The sequence below is a fragment of the Gopherus evgoodei genome, chromosome 3 (genome assembly GCF_007399415.2).
Source record: "Gopherus evgoodei ecotype Sinaloan lineage chromosome 3, rGopEvg1_v1.p, whole genome shotgun sequence".
Taxonomy (NCBI): Eukaryota; Metazoa; Chordata; order Testudines; family Testudinidae; genus Gopherus; species Gopherus evgoodei.
The window spans coordinates 184,371,990-184,386,097 of NC_044324.1; positions in this window are offsets into that span (position 1 = coordinate 184,371,990).

The window sequence follows — 14,108 nt, forward strand, 5'->3', positions numbered from 1 at the left end:
TGGATAGTCCTCAGTAACAAAAGATTTCAAAGACAATGAGAACATGATTAAAATCAATAGCATTTATTTCAATTTCTGTCATCTTTCTACAATATGATAGGTGACAGATTAGGTCAAATTTCCACATTTCTACTGGGAAGAATTATGTAATATCTTGTATTTAGTTGCAGCACTGATTAAGTTTCCCAAACCTGAAGAAGAGCTCAGTGTAAACTCAGCTTGTCTCTCACCAACAGAAGTTGTACCAATAAAAGATATTACCTCACCCACCATGTTTCTGTAAGAGAAGTCACTTTTATGCTTGATTGCATTATGTCCACTAGAGGTCACAGTAAGAGCCAATTTTCTCTGTTAATTTACAGAGTGGAAAAAAAAAAAGTAGTCAAGCATACACGTCAATGTATTGTCCCATACTAAATTAATTTTCTAGATTTCTTCAGGGATAACAAACTAAATTTTCATGTAGTTAGAAAGGTTTTTAATATCAAAAGCTGACTTTAGTTAAAGGTTCCTTGCTTGCAGTTTATTTGATAAGTAATAATCACTGTACTAATCTTCTTCACCTTTTCTTTAAGGTACATGCCTCTGTATTTCACACTTTCAGGAGCAACTGCTCACGGTCTGGTTAAAAAATAGTTTCAAGAGCCGCAAATGATAGTAGTTAGCACATTCATGTTGATAATGACTTACCCAATCATTCCTAACTTTGTAATTTTAAATGCTGCTTCAATACATTGTTTAACTCCTTTAGCACTTTATCTGCTAATTCATAGAGCAGTATATAAATAATACAACTTTAAGACATGAGTACAGAGGAATGTCTAGGAATATGAAGTCTAGAATATATCATGGAAAACATGGCTTTATCATACGTTTTACAAACAAGATGTGCTGCTGGAGCAGAAGGAGGATTAGAGATTGGGAATACAAGAATCAAACTTCACTTTCCTCAGTGGATCACTTGATGACAGGAGATATTTTAAAATCAGTTATTTTTAATATGCCACCTAATACAGAGTTCTCCATAAGGACAATATTGCTGAATATTAGAAAGCAAACTAATCTGAAAACTGCAATTTCTTTAATCTGCAAAAGGGTCAAAAATGTGTTTTTTCACTTTCTAGAAATTAATGTAAATAATTTAGCTCTTTTCAACAGAATGTACATTTGATTCTGCTAGCCAGTATCCTCAACAAATGTAGAGTTGTAAATTAAGTAGCTATCTTAACTGGAGCAGCAGGTAATGCTCTGTAATCAAATAGATAGAAGCTGTAACTGTCCTGTAAGTGATCTGATTTTTGGAAGTTTGAATCCAGATAAATCTGTAGTAACTTAATCGATTTCATTGTAGTAAATCCAGAGTAGTTTGACTGATTTCAGTGGAGTTATTCTGGATTTACAACTGATTTAGAATCAGGTGCTGAGTGTCCCAAATTTTCCTTACTGAAGTTAATGGCAAAGCTTCCAGTGATTTCAGTGAGACCAGCCCCTTAGATTGTATCTCATGAGTGACAACTTCAGGAGATTTGAAAAGGAAATTAGAACTTGTAAGATACAAGAAATTCGTTAGTTTCAGGAAAGTCAGCAGAGAGTCTGAGAACTGTAAGGCTGTAAGTGAGATATCCAGCACAATAAGAGAAGAAAGAGATTTAATAATAAAAAAAAAAAGCAAAATTCAGCACAGAACTGTGCATTGTGTAGTTCCAGCTGTGCTAGTTTGAAGGACGGTACTAATTCAAGTAAACAAGCAAGCCACTGTAGACAATGTAAGTGGGTCAGCATAGAAATTGGTAAGTGCTACCGATCCTTTTAATCACAGATACAATATAGGTTTAAAATAAATCTTCAGTGCTACTGACCAAGGAGGTTGCTCTAAAAAACAATAAAAAGAGACTGCTTCAATCAGGCAGTTGAGTTTCTCGCTTATTCAGCAAATCATATTTAGCTCTGGAAGTATCCAATGTGACGCTAACTCACGGAATGACCTTAATTTCCTGAGGTTATGCACTTGTTGCATTCACTGCCCAGGACCTTTGAATAGGCATTTTGTAAGGTGGTTTTCTTTATAACACAGCATCTCTTTCCACAGTTCTCGTTGTATTAATACATCATAAAGATATTTCATATATTTGAAATCTTTTCTACAACTTCCATGTTGGCTTTCTGCTTCTGCCACTGTTCTGTTTTGACTTTAATGCTATGTTTGTTCAATAAAAGGATTCCCAATTAATTTATGTGATTATATGGATCTAGTTACAGGGGTTGCCACTAAAAAGTCCCTTATATATAATTTTGTGTTGGATTCTGCACCTGTTGAAGTCAATGGGCATATCACTATTGATATAAAGGAGTACAGGATTAGCCTAACATGAGGTGACTTCTGCCAATACTATTTATTTGTATTACTGCAGGACTAGGAGCCATAGTCATGGATTGGATCCCATTGTGCTACCACTGTATAAAGACAGAACACAAAGACAGTCCCTGCCCCAGAGAGCTTGCAATGAGTAAGATGACAGATTGGAAAAGAACCCAGTTCCTTACTTTTTGGTATTAAGGTTATTACATATATTGCTTGGCCATGTTTATCTCCAATTATGCCAAGAAGCAGTAAATGAAGAATAGATTGAATACTTCAAGAGATTCAGCTTGCCCTTGCCAGCCACTAATAGACTAAAATATCCTTCTTCCTCTGTCACCTGGTTGTTCCCAAAACACTGCTGGTGGATTTTGCAATGTATTACCGGGCTACTCAAAACTGTTAAACTATACCACATGAGAACACAAAATGGAGTGCCAGAATTGCCATTGTGGCCACTACAGCTGTTGCCTCATTGGCCATTGTGCATGCAGGGGAAAATGCCAATGAACAAATCAACATCTTAAGCTTCCTATAATTTCCCTTGTTCCTAGTTGTAACAAACTGCTGAGAACAGTGTGACTTTGCCAACAACCTCGCCATCAGGCTGGAAACAAAATCCTACCAGGATTCAGCAGACAGGACATCAGAATTCCACATCTCCCTGCTCTTGCTGATAAAGAAGTCCTTTCTGGAAACAGTGACTGAGGAACAGATCCTCAATGGAGAGTTGCCAAATTACAGCAGATTAGGATCTGGCTCTAAATATGCAGTAAATTGTTTAACTTGCCTATCCAACTAATAGCTGTGTCTTTCAATTGCAGCAGTCAGAACATGACAGGTGTAATGGGGCATACAGACCACAAAGGGGTTAATGAGAGCCTGTTATTCCAATCAGGCCCACCCTGTTACACCTGTGTTAGGTGTCAAGTGTGGAAGGAGGAGTTAAACAAGGAAGAACTCAGTTTACTAGTGGTTGACTGAGAGAGGATTTCTTGAGCTAGTCCTGTAAAGGAAGGGCTGGCTGGGGTCAAAGTTCCTTGGAGCAGGTTGGCCTGCTATGGGACCTTTTGTTCCCCATAACTAATGTTTCCCTTTTGGGTGACATGTAGAAAAGTCAGTCTGGGAAGAGATGGTGAGATAGGCCCAGCTGCAGACAATGGTAGGAAGAAGCTCAGGAATACAGAAGAGTCTGCACAAATATATCTGCTCCATACAGAGTCCCTGGGCTGGAACCCAGGGTAGAGGTTGAGGCACCGTGCACATATTGGCTTTCCCAGGATAGTGGGGTGAAGACCCCAGAGCTGGAAAGCTTCCAAAGCCTGAAGTTGGGCTAATGCTCTGGCATGATGCTGCCAGACTATTGGTCTGTTGACTTGGTTTTCTCTGGAAGAGGCAGGACTAAAAGTAACATGGTTGGAAGGTTGAGTCATAGGAAGAGACGGACCATCGTAAGGCCAGACTGACTGTGAGCAGGGGGAGCTAAAGGAAAAGAGGGGTGTGTGCCTGTGGTGAGTAGACTTACACAGTAGGTCACAAATTTCAAGCTCCAAATAAAATTTCTGACCCATAAGCCAGATGTTCTCTCCTTGCTTGTCTGTGCAAATTGTTGACCTTCAATGTTGAAACTGAGGTTAAAGGAAACTCTGTGGATAGGATATAGAAAAGGTCCCTACTCCAATTTCAGGCTCAATCAACCTTAAAACCTCCGGAGCTCAGGGAGTGTGAAAAATCTACAGCCACGAATGTTGAGGCTGTGCAAACCTAATCCCCAGTGCAGATGCAGCTTGGGGTTGACCTAGCTTCTGTTGCCCTGCTACCATTGTTTGGCATTGCTACAGTGCTGGAAAAACCCCTTCTGTTGCTGTAGTTTTCATTTGTGCTACCGGGTTACAATAGCATATCTACAGCACCATAGATATGCCACTACAGCACCCATAGTGTAGACGTGGCCTTCATTAGGGTTGCTGTTGCACGTTAACAAATCCAATGTTCTTCTAGTGGTAAAAGGTTGGGAGCTACAGTAATAGCACAGGTGATCTGCTTTCTTAAGGGCTTTTTCTTCTTAGTGGAAAGTGTCTCTGCTTTTGTATATTCCACTAATATACAAGCTAATAGTGCTGTTTTTAAATTCTACAGGTCTCAAGCTCAAATTACTGACCTAACATTACTCTTCAGAAAGTTATCAGAGGATCAGTACATTTTTCCCCCAGTAGATATTGTATATGACTTTTTTTTTAAATGCAATTTCATCTTGAGACACTGGTGCTGCTGGGTAGACCTCAACAAAATGGAGAAGATTCATATACTTCCAGTGCCCTGCCTTCTTGTTAACAAATAACATCCATATCTTTAATTCATTAAAGCACATCCATGGCTTTCTTTGCCCTTTTGTCTAACATTTTCTGATAGTTAAACTGGTTTCTTTTCCAAAAGGAAAAAATAATCTGAGATTTTTAGAGTTAAGAACTGGGAGGAAGCTCATTAGGTCTGTTTAGCAAGTGCCTGTTTTGATGGATGAAACAGTAGAACAATTAGAACAAATGGCAGTGTAAACTTTCAACAGAAAGGAAAAAAAATCTTAACCAGTTTTTCACATACAGGCTCCGTGAAGAATATCTTTTCTGGGCAGAATTGGCAGCTGCAAAGTGGCCTGAGTAATATATTTTGATGAGCCCACAAATGAGTAATATTTCCTTCCAGCCAGAATTCCTTCTTAAACCTTTAGTTCCAGCCCTTACCCCAGCTCTCCTTCAAGTCCCAACCAGCCCCCTCCTTTATTTCTTTTTCCCTCTCAGGGAGACATTGTTGTGAGGACTCTCTCTCCATTTCAGCTCACATGATTCTGTTGCAATTCCTCTTGGTTTTTCCAGTGTATATGATGAGCAATATTCTATCTATCTTGGGTACTTCATGGTCCCCATTACTGTTTGTTTGAATGCCTCGCAACCTCACTGTAAGGTAGGGCAGTGCTATTATCCTATTCCTACAGAAGGAGAACTGAGGCAAGCAGATATTAAGTGACTTGCCCAAGGGCACACAGGAATAGAGCTTGCTGAAGTGGGGAATAGGAGCGGGTGTTTCTGTTGACAAAACATATTTGTCATGAGTATTTCCAAATTTGCTTTCATTCTGATTTGGAACAAAAGTGAATGTACTAAAACTTCTCAGTGAATTGGAGATCCCCAAAAATTTCATTTTTGGAAACACAGAAATATGGTGTTCCTGAAACAAAATACGTGAAATTGACGTTCTTGTCCCTTTCATGGCTGCTATTCACTGAAGCAGTTTGGTTTGTGGAGCAATCACTTTAGCTGTATGTTTCTGCCAAAATGTTCAGCAGTGAAGTAATAGAAAGTACTGACATTTTAATCATCAACTTTAAGTTTCAGGGTTAACCCCACAGTGAGATGAATGAGGCTGTTCACACCTCTCAGAACCACTGTTTCATGCTGTCTCCAAACACAGGATGACATCACTGTTTCATTAACATTATTTTATATTATAAATATACAAAGTTATTTCATATATAGTTCCTTTCTTTACAATGGATATGCTATATCTCCCTTTTACAGAGGGGAAACTGAGGCACAGATGAAGTGGCTTTCAGAAGGTCACGCTCAGTTGACACTGTTCATATTTTCAAAGTTATTTTCACCAACATAAGAGCTAAAACCATTTTTTTAAAAAATGAAAGCTTAGATTCTGCAGTACAAATCTGCAGCAAGAGGTAGATTTCCAATTTACTTTGGGCACAATATTTGGTCCTTAATACCTAGAGTGATAAAATGTGAAAAAACACCCCCCTGAGTGATGCAAGTTTCAGCACTGTAAAATGGCATTGTAGACAGTGCACCAGCACTGGGAGCTGTGCTCCCAACTCTGGTAGCTACTCCCCTCGTGGGGGTGCTTTTTTTTACAGTGCTGGGAGAGCTCTCTCCCAGCACTGGTGCTGCAACTGCACAGCCACATTAAAGCGCTACCCTGGCAGCGCTTTAACATTGGCAGTGAAGACATATCCTTCGTGTATGTAATCTAAGAGTGGAATTTAAGACATCACTCGAGACTGTCAACATAACTGCTAGTAGTTTTACATAACTGAATGACATAATTTGATGACTGTATCAAGAAGGATCAGAAGAAGTGAAGAAATCAATGTTCTTACCGAATCGTAACTATAATAATCATGCATATAAAATACAGCTCTACATTCAAGTAAAGGAATAATAATCGGTTATTATACTCAGCTCAAAATTCACAATCTCAATACATAGGATGCCTGGAATCTGGTAACTGATTTTTGAGAGTTAATTTTCATCTGATAAGGGTGATTGTGTGCCTGGTAGGATTGTCCCTGCACACCCCTCTATAGATCTCTGGTAGTAAAATCTTATGTTATAAAAGAAGTGTGTATCAGTATTATTCACTTTTTCAATAAATTGCCTTTAATTCCCATTTCATAACTCAGGCAGTCAAATGTGATTTCCATTATGCTGCCAAATACTGAAAAAGGTTCATTCTGAACATTCTTTTGTGTGTCTGTAAGCAGCGCCTGTAATAGATGGTTTCTGGATTAACACCATGCAGGTGACCTGAATGGTAAAGATGCAGAGCCAGAATCACTGTGCCCAGCACAAATAGCTGCAATTTGCACCTCTTTGCATCAGTGAGATCCCAAGCACTCAAGGGGAATTTACACTGGTAGGAGCTGCTGCTGCTGGGGCGCGCAGCTGTAGTTTCAGTCAGACTTTATAGGAGCTCTGCTGGAGGAGGCTTCCAAACAGATGCACTGATCCAATGCAGCCCCTGGCCTTCTCTGCTCCCCGGCTGATACCCAAAGAGTGGATGGTATCTCTAATCCCCTTCCCCCAGCACAATGTTGTCTGTGGTAATTTTGTATGGCCACGACCTCCCTAGCTGGCATACTTTCTGCTTTGGGGCCCTGTCCCTCCATTTATGTTGGTGGAAGGTTTTTTCCCCACTTTGAACTTTAGAGTTCAAGAAGTGGGGTCCTGCATGATCACTTTTAAGCTTAATTACTAGCTTAAATCTGGTACGCTGCCACCAGCCAGAAGTCTCTGTCTGGCACACTTTCTGTTCCCCCAAAACCTTCCCTGGGGAACCCAAGACCCAAACCCCTTGGGACTTAAAACAAGGAGAAATTAACATCCACCTCCTTTTCCCCCCCGAGACTTTCCCCTCCCTGGGTTGCCTTAGGAAGCTTCACACTGATCCAAACTCCTTGGATTTTAAAACAAGGAGGAATTAACCATCCCCCCTCCTTTCCCCCCCACCAATCCCTGGTGAGTTTAGACTCAATCCCTTGGATTCTAAAACAAGGAAAAAAATCAATCAGGTTCTTAAAAAGAAATCTTTTAATTAAAGAAAGAAAAGGTAAAAATTATCTCCGTAAAATCAGGATGGAAAATGCTTTACAGGGTACTCAGATTCAAATAGACTAGAGGGACCACCCCCACAGCCTGAGATTCAAAGTTACAGCAAACAGAGGTCAAAATCCTTCCAGCAAAAAAACACATTTACAAGTTAAGAAACAAACATAAGACTAACTCGCCTTGCCTGGCTATTACTTACTATTTTGAAGCATGAAAGACTGATTCAGAAAGATTGAGAAAGCCTGGGTGTACGTCTAGTCCCTCTTAGCCCCAAGAGCAAACAACGAACCAAACAAACAGCACAAACAAAGCAGCAAAGAATCCTGTGGCACCTTATAGACTAACAGACGTTTTGGAGCATGAGCTTTCGTGGGTGAATACCCACTTCCTCAGATGCATGTAATGGAAATATCCAGGGGCAGGTATATATATGTGTGCTAGCAAGCAAGCTAGAGATAATGAGGTCAGTTCAATCAGGGAGGATGAGGCCCTGTTCTAGCAGTTGAGGTGTGAAAACCAAGAGAGGAGAAACTGCTTCTGTAATTGGCAAGCCATTCACAGTCTTTGTTCAATCCTGAGCTGATGGTGTCAAATTTGCAGATGAACTGAAGCTCAGCAGTTTCTCTTTGAAGTCTGGTCCTGAAGTTTTTTTGCTGCAGGATGGCCACCTTAAGGTCTGCTATAGTGTGGCCAGGGAGGTTGAAGTGCTCTCCTACAGGTTTTTGTATATTGCCATTCCTAATGTCTGATTTGTGTCCATTTATCCTTTTCCGTAGAGACTGTCCAGTTTGGCCGATGTACATAGCAGAGGGGCATTGCTGGCATATGATGGCGTATATTACATTGGTGGATGTGCAGGTGAATGAACCAGTGATGGTGTGGCTGATCTGGTTAGGTCCTGTGATGGTGTCGCTGGTGTAGATATGTGGGCAGAGTTGGCATCGAGGTTTGTTGCATGGAGCACAAACAAAGACTTCCCTCCACCAATATTTGAAAGTATCTTGTCCCCCTATTGGTCCTCTGGTCAGGTGTCAGCTAGGTTTACTGAGCTTGTCATAAACGGATAGTTAAGAGTTAATGGAACAGAAGTACTTCATATCTCTTTTGCCTGTAAAGGGTTAACAAGATCAGTGAGCCAGGCTGTCACCTGACCAGAGGACCAATCAGGGGGCAGGATACTTTCAAATCTTGAGGGAAGGAAGTCTGTGTGTGCTGTTAGTGTTTGGTTGTTGTTCACTCTGGGGGTTCAGAGGGACCAGATATGCAACCAGGTTTCTCTCCAATCTCCCTGAAACAGGTTCTTATAGATTCAAAATAGTAAGTACTAGATAGATAAGGCGAGTCAGGTTATGTTTGTTTTCTTTATTTGCAAATGTGTATTTGGCTGGGAGGAGTTCAAATTTGTATTTTGCTGAAAGGATTTTAATTTGTACTTGTATACTTAGGTTGGGAGGGTATTCCCAGTGTCTATATCTGAAAGACCCTGTACCTATTCCATTTTAAATTTACAAAGATAATTTTTACTGATTTTCTCTCTTTTAATTAAAAGTTTTTCTTGTTTAAGAACCTGATTGTTTGTTTGTTTGTTTTTTTATTCTGGTGTGAGACCCCAGGGGACAGGGTCTGGAGCCACCAGGGAATTGGTGGGGAGAAAGGAGGGAAGGGGAAGAGAGAAAGGATTACTTTCTCTCGCAGGAAAAGTCTGGGAGGGGGAGAGAGAAGGAGGGGGGAAGGTGAATTTTCCTCTCTGTTTCAAGATTCAAGGAGTTTGAATCATAGTGATCTTCCAGGGTAACCCAAGGAGGGGAAGCCTGGGAGAGGCAACGATGAGGGAAAGGGTTTACTTTCCCTGTGTTAAGATCCAGGGGGTCTGGGTCTTGGGGTTCCCCAGGCAAGGTTTTGGGGGGACCAGAGTGTACCAGGTACTGGAATTCCTGGTTGGTGGCAGCACTACAGGTTCTAAGCTGGTAATTGAGCTTAGAGAAATTCATGCTGGTACCCCATCTTTTGGATGCTAAGGTTCAGAGTGGGGGGTTATGCCATGACAGAGCTTCTTAACCCTTTTCAGGTAAAAGAGACATTAACCTCTAACCATCTGTTTATGATACCGCTCCTCCCAGCACAATGTTGTCTTTGGTAATTTTGTATGGCCGCAACCTCCCTATCTGGCATACTTTCTGCTTTGGGGCCTCGTCCCTCCGTTTATGTTGGTGGAAGCTTACATAAGCCAGGGCAAATATGGCCCAGTGGCAAAGCAAGGTCCCTGTTTAACAAACAATGATCTTGCTGGGGCTAAGGGACTGTGATCTTAATGGTGGGTGGTTCTCAGTAGGCTCTGTTTTTGCAGCCTGTAGACAGGTCTGCAGAGTTGAAGCCGCTCTATATTTCTCTGCAGCAGACTGCAATCAAATAGGCTGAACCTCTTTCCAACCAACCATTTGCCAAGTCAAGGAGACTCTGTGCATGCTTGCTACCTCCCCAGTTTCATTCCCAGGTATCCAAGTGGTACGGAATTTCAGATTCTGCCCATGGGTAAGCAGCAGCGTTGGCACTTTTAGGACTATTGCTGGGAAGAGTTCTCACCATCAGGAAACATATCGTTTCTGTGACTTGACACCCTGACCCAGCACAATTGCATAGATCTAATCAGGATTTTTGCTAAGAATGGAGCAGGATTTAGTTGCCTCTGTTCTCAGTGGCCCTATAGAATGCCAGTGAAATTTCTCTCTACTTCTCTCCTTTTTTCTCAAGTGCAACAATTTCACAGGCTTGACAAGATATGTAATATTGACAAACTTATCAGATTAGTGCATGCATAAAAAGGTTTCACAGTATTTTACTGCTTAACTTCTTGCATCAAGTTTCCAGTAGTTTAGTCTGAGAGCTAGGATTCCCAGGTGAACAGCATTCAAAAGCAGACAAGGAGAAGAGTATGTGGAGTCATAGCTCCACCTTCTACCCCCACTGGCAGATGACACTGATCAGCTATGGGGGTGGGAGTATGCTGCACCCCTTAAAGAGGTATAGCAGTATGCATTCTTCCCATTGTACTGGGGAGTTCTGGTTGGCACTTTGGCTCTCTAACCAATGCCTCTTATGACCCTCTTGGGGTTGAGCAGTTCTGCATTGGTTCCATCCCAGCTATGTACCTTAAAGACACAATCTAGCCCTATAGCCTGAATTTATAATCATTGGACCAAATTCTGCTCAGTTACACCAGTGCAAATCCAGAATAATTTAAACCAATAGAATTACTCTGGATTTACACCAGTATAACAGCAGAATATGGCATAGCCTACTGCATAATGAGATTTAACCAAATAGGTGTTAATTACATGATAGTCTACCATATCAGTGCTCATAGTAATTAAATATTGTTTTATCATGCAGCTAATAAATTCAGTAATTAATCTCCACTGCAGAAATTGTGGCTATATAGGCCATGGTAGGTGATGTACATATACCATAAGTTACGATGATCATTTTAGGTGACAAATCCAAGGAACTGTTGCAGATTGAGGTGTCAGAGGAGGTTTTGGAACAAACTGATAAACTAAACAGTAATAAGTCACCAGGACTAGATGGTATTCACCCAGCAGTTCTGACGGAACTCAAATGTGAAATTGCAGAATTACTAACTGTAGTTTGTAACCTATCTTTTAAATCAGCTTCTGTATCAAATGACTGGAGGATAGCTAATGTGACATCAATTTTTAAATAGGGCTCTAGAGCTGATCCTGGCAATTACAGGCTGGTACAGCACTGGACAAACTGGTTGAAACTGTAGTAAAGAACAATATTGTCAGACACATAATTTGCTGGGGAAGAGTCAACATGTCCCTTTTGTAAAGGGAAATCATGCCTCACCAATCTACTAGAATTCTTTGAGGGGATCTGTGATGTTATGAGTGTAATGTAATATTTCATTGAAAGGTGAAAGGGCCAGAAAGAGTTAGTTAACTCACAGGCTGACCTAGCCCACGGGCGAACTTTAGAGACTTGTTAGGAAAATATGTAAATGAATAGAGCTTTGAAAAGCAAGTCTGCATTGTTAGAGATAGAAGGGTAGATGTTTGCTCAGGTCTTGTGACATAAACAAACAAGTCTTGTCTATCGCTATACCTTTGATTCGAAGATCAAAAAAGGAATATTAACATTTAAGAAGACACCTGAGTAAAATAGTATTATTGTCTATGTGTCTCTTTGAAGGTTGTGGTAACCTGTATCTGAACTGTTTAATGGATAAATTACCCTGTACTAATTGCCAGGATGTTTGGGAGAAGGAGTTAAGCCTATTGTTTTCTCAGGCCAAAAGGCTGATGGAAATGTATAAGACCTTTGGGACATGACCCTACTTCATCTCAGATCTGCTTTGGGTTTCAAGAGGGGGAAACCTTAAGCCACAAAGATTGAGATCCCCAGTCATTGACTGGAGCCACCCTGAATATGGACATTGGACTGTAACCTATGGACTATTTCTAAAAGAACATTTGGCAATTACAAGCTCACCTCTACTATGTATCTGAACCTCAAGAATTGAATTCAAGTCTGTATGTATATTGATCTTTTAACCAACATTCTCTCTTCTTTTTTAATACATTTTAGCTTAGTTAATAAGAATTGGCTAATAGTGTGTATTCTGGGTAAAATCTAAGTTATAATTGGACCTGGATATGTGGCTGATCCTTTGGGATTGGAAGAACCTTTTCTCTTGTATGATGAGATAAGATGATGATTACTGAAAATCTTATCTGACAGGTGTGTCCGGATGGAGGCCTGAGGCTGGATACTTTAAGGGAACTGCGTTGTTTGGACTTCTGAGTAACTTGTATGGTAATATAGAAGTTGTTTTGGCTGGCTTGGTAAATCTAAGTATTGGAATAACCACCAGCTTCTGGGGTTTGTCTGCCTCGTTTTGTTTGCAGTCCACCCTAACTGAGTGACCTCAGCTGGCTCCCATGGGCAGCAATGTCACAGGGTCAACAAAAACGTGGACAAGGGGGAACCAGTAGATATAGTGTACACTATGGGGCTAAATCGACCTAAGTGACGCAACTTCAGCTACGTGAATAACCTTAGGTTGACTTATTGCAGTGTTTATACTGCACTCGGTCAATGGGAGAAACTCTCCCATTGACTTACCGTACACTTCTCATTCTGATGGAGTACCAGAGTTGATGGAAAAGCAATCAGCAGTTGATTTAGCAGGTCTTCACTACACCAGCTAAATCAACCCCTGATGGATTGATCACCATAGCGTCAATCCCACGGTAAGTGGAGACAAGCCCTTAGATTTTCAGAAAGCCTTTTGACAAGATCCCTCACCAAAGGCTCTTAAGCAAAGTAAAATGTCATGGGATAAGAGGGAAGGTCTTCTCATAGATTGGTAACTGGTTAAAAGATAAGAAACAAAGGGTAGGAATAAATGGTCAGTTTTCAGAATGGAGAGAGATAAATAGTGGTGTCCCGCTGGGGTCTGTACTGGGACCGGTCACATTCAACATATTCATAAATCATCTGGACAAAGGGGTAAACGGTGAGGTGGCAAAAATTTACACAGGATACACAACTACTCAAAATAGTTAAGCAGACTGCAAAGAGCTTCAAAATGATCTCACAAAATTGGGTGACTGGGCAAGAAAATGGCAGATGTAATTCAATGTTGATAAATGCAAAGTAATGCACATTGGAAAACATAATCCCAACTATACATATAAAACGATGGGGTCTAAATTAGCTGTTAACACTCAAGAAACAGATCTTGGAGTCATTGTAGATAGTTATAGAAATAGAACTGGAAAGGACCTTGAGAGGTCATCTAGTCCTGTCCCCTGCACTCATGGCAGAACTATGTTATCTAGACTACTCCTGACAGGTGTTTGTCTAACTTGCTCCAATGATGGAGATTTCAAAACCTCCCTAGACAATTTATTCCAGTGTGCTTAACCACCTGATTAGGAAGTTTTTCCTAATGTCCAACCTAAACCTTCCTTGCTGCAATATAAGCCCATTGCTTCTTGTCCTATCCTCAGAGGTTAAGAAAAACCATTTTTGTCCCTCCTCCTTGTAACAATTTTTATGTACTTGAAAACTGTTATCATGTCCCCTCTCAGTCTTCTCTTCTCCATACTAAACAAATCTTTTTTCAATCTTCCCTTATAGTTCATGTTTTTTATCTTTTCCCTCTCCCTTCTCTGGACTTTCTCTAATTTGTCCACATCTTTCCTGAAATGTGGCATCCAGAACTGGACACCATACTCCAGTTGAGGCCTAATTAGCATGGAGCAGAATGGAAGAATTACTTCTCGTGTCTTACTTATAACACTCCTGCTAATACATCCCTGAATGATGTTTGC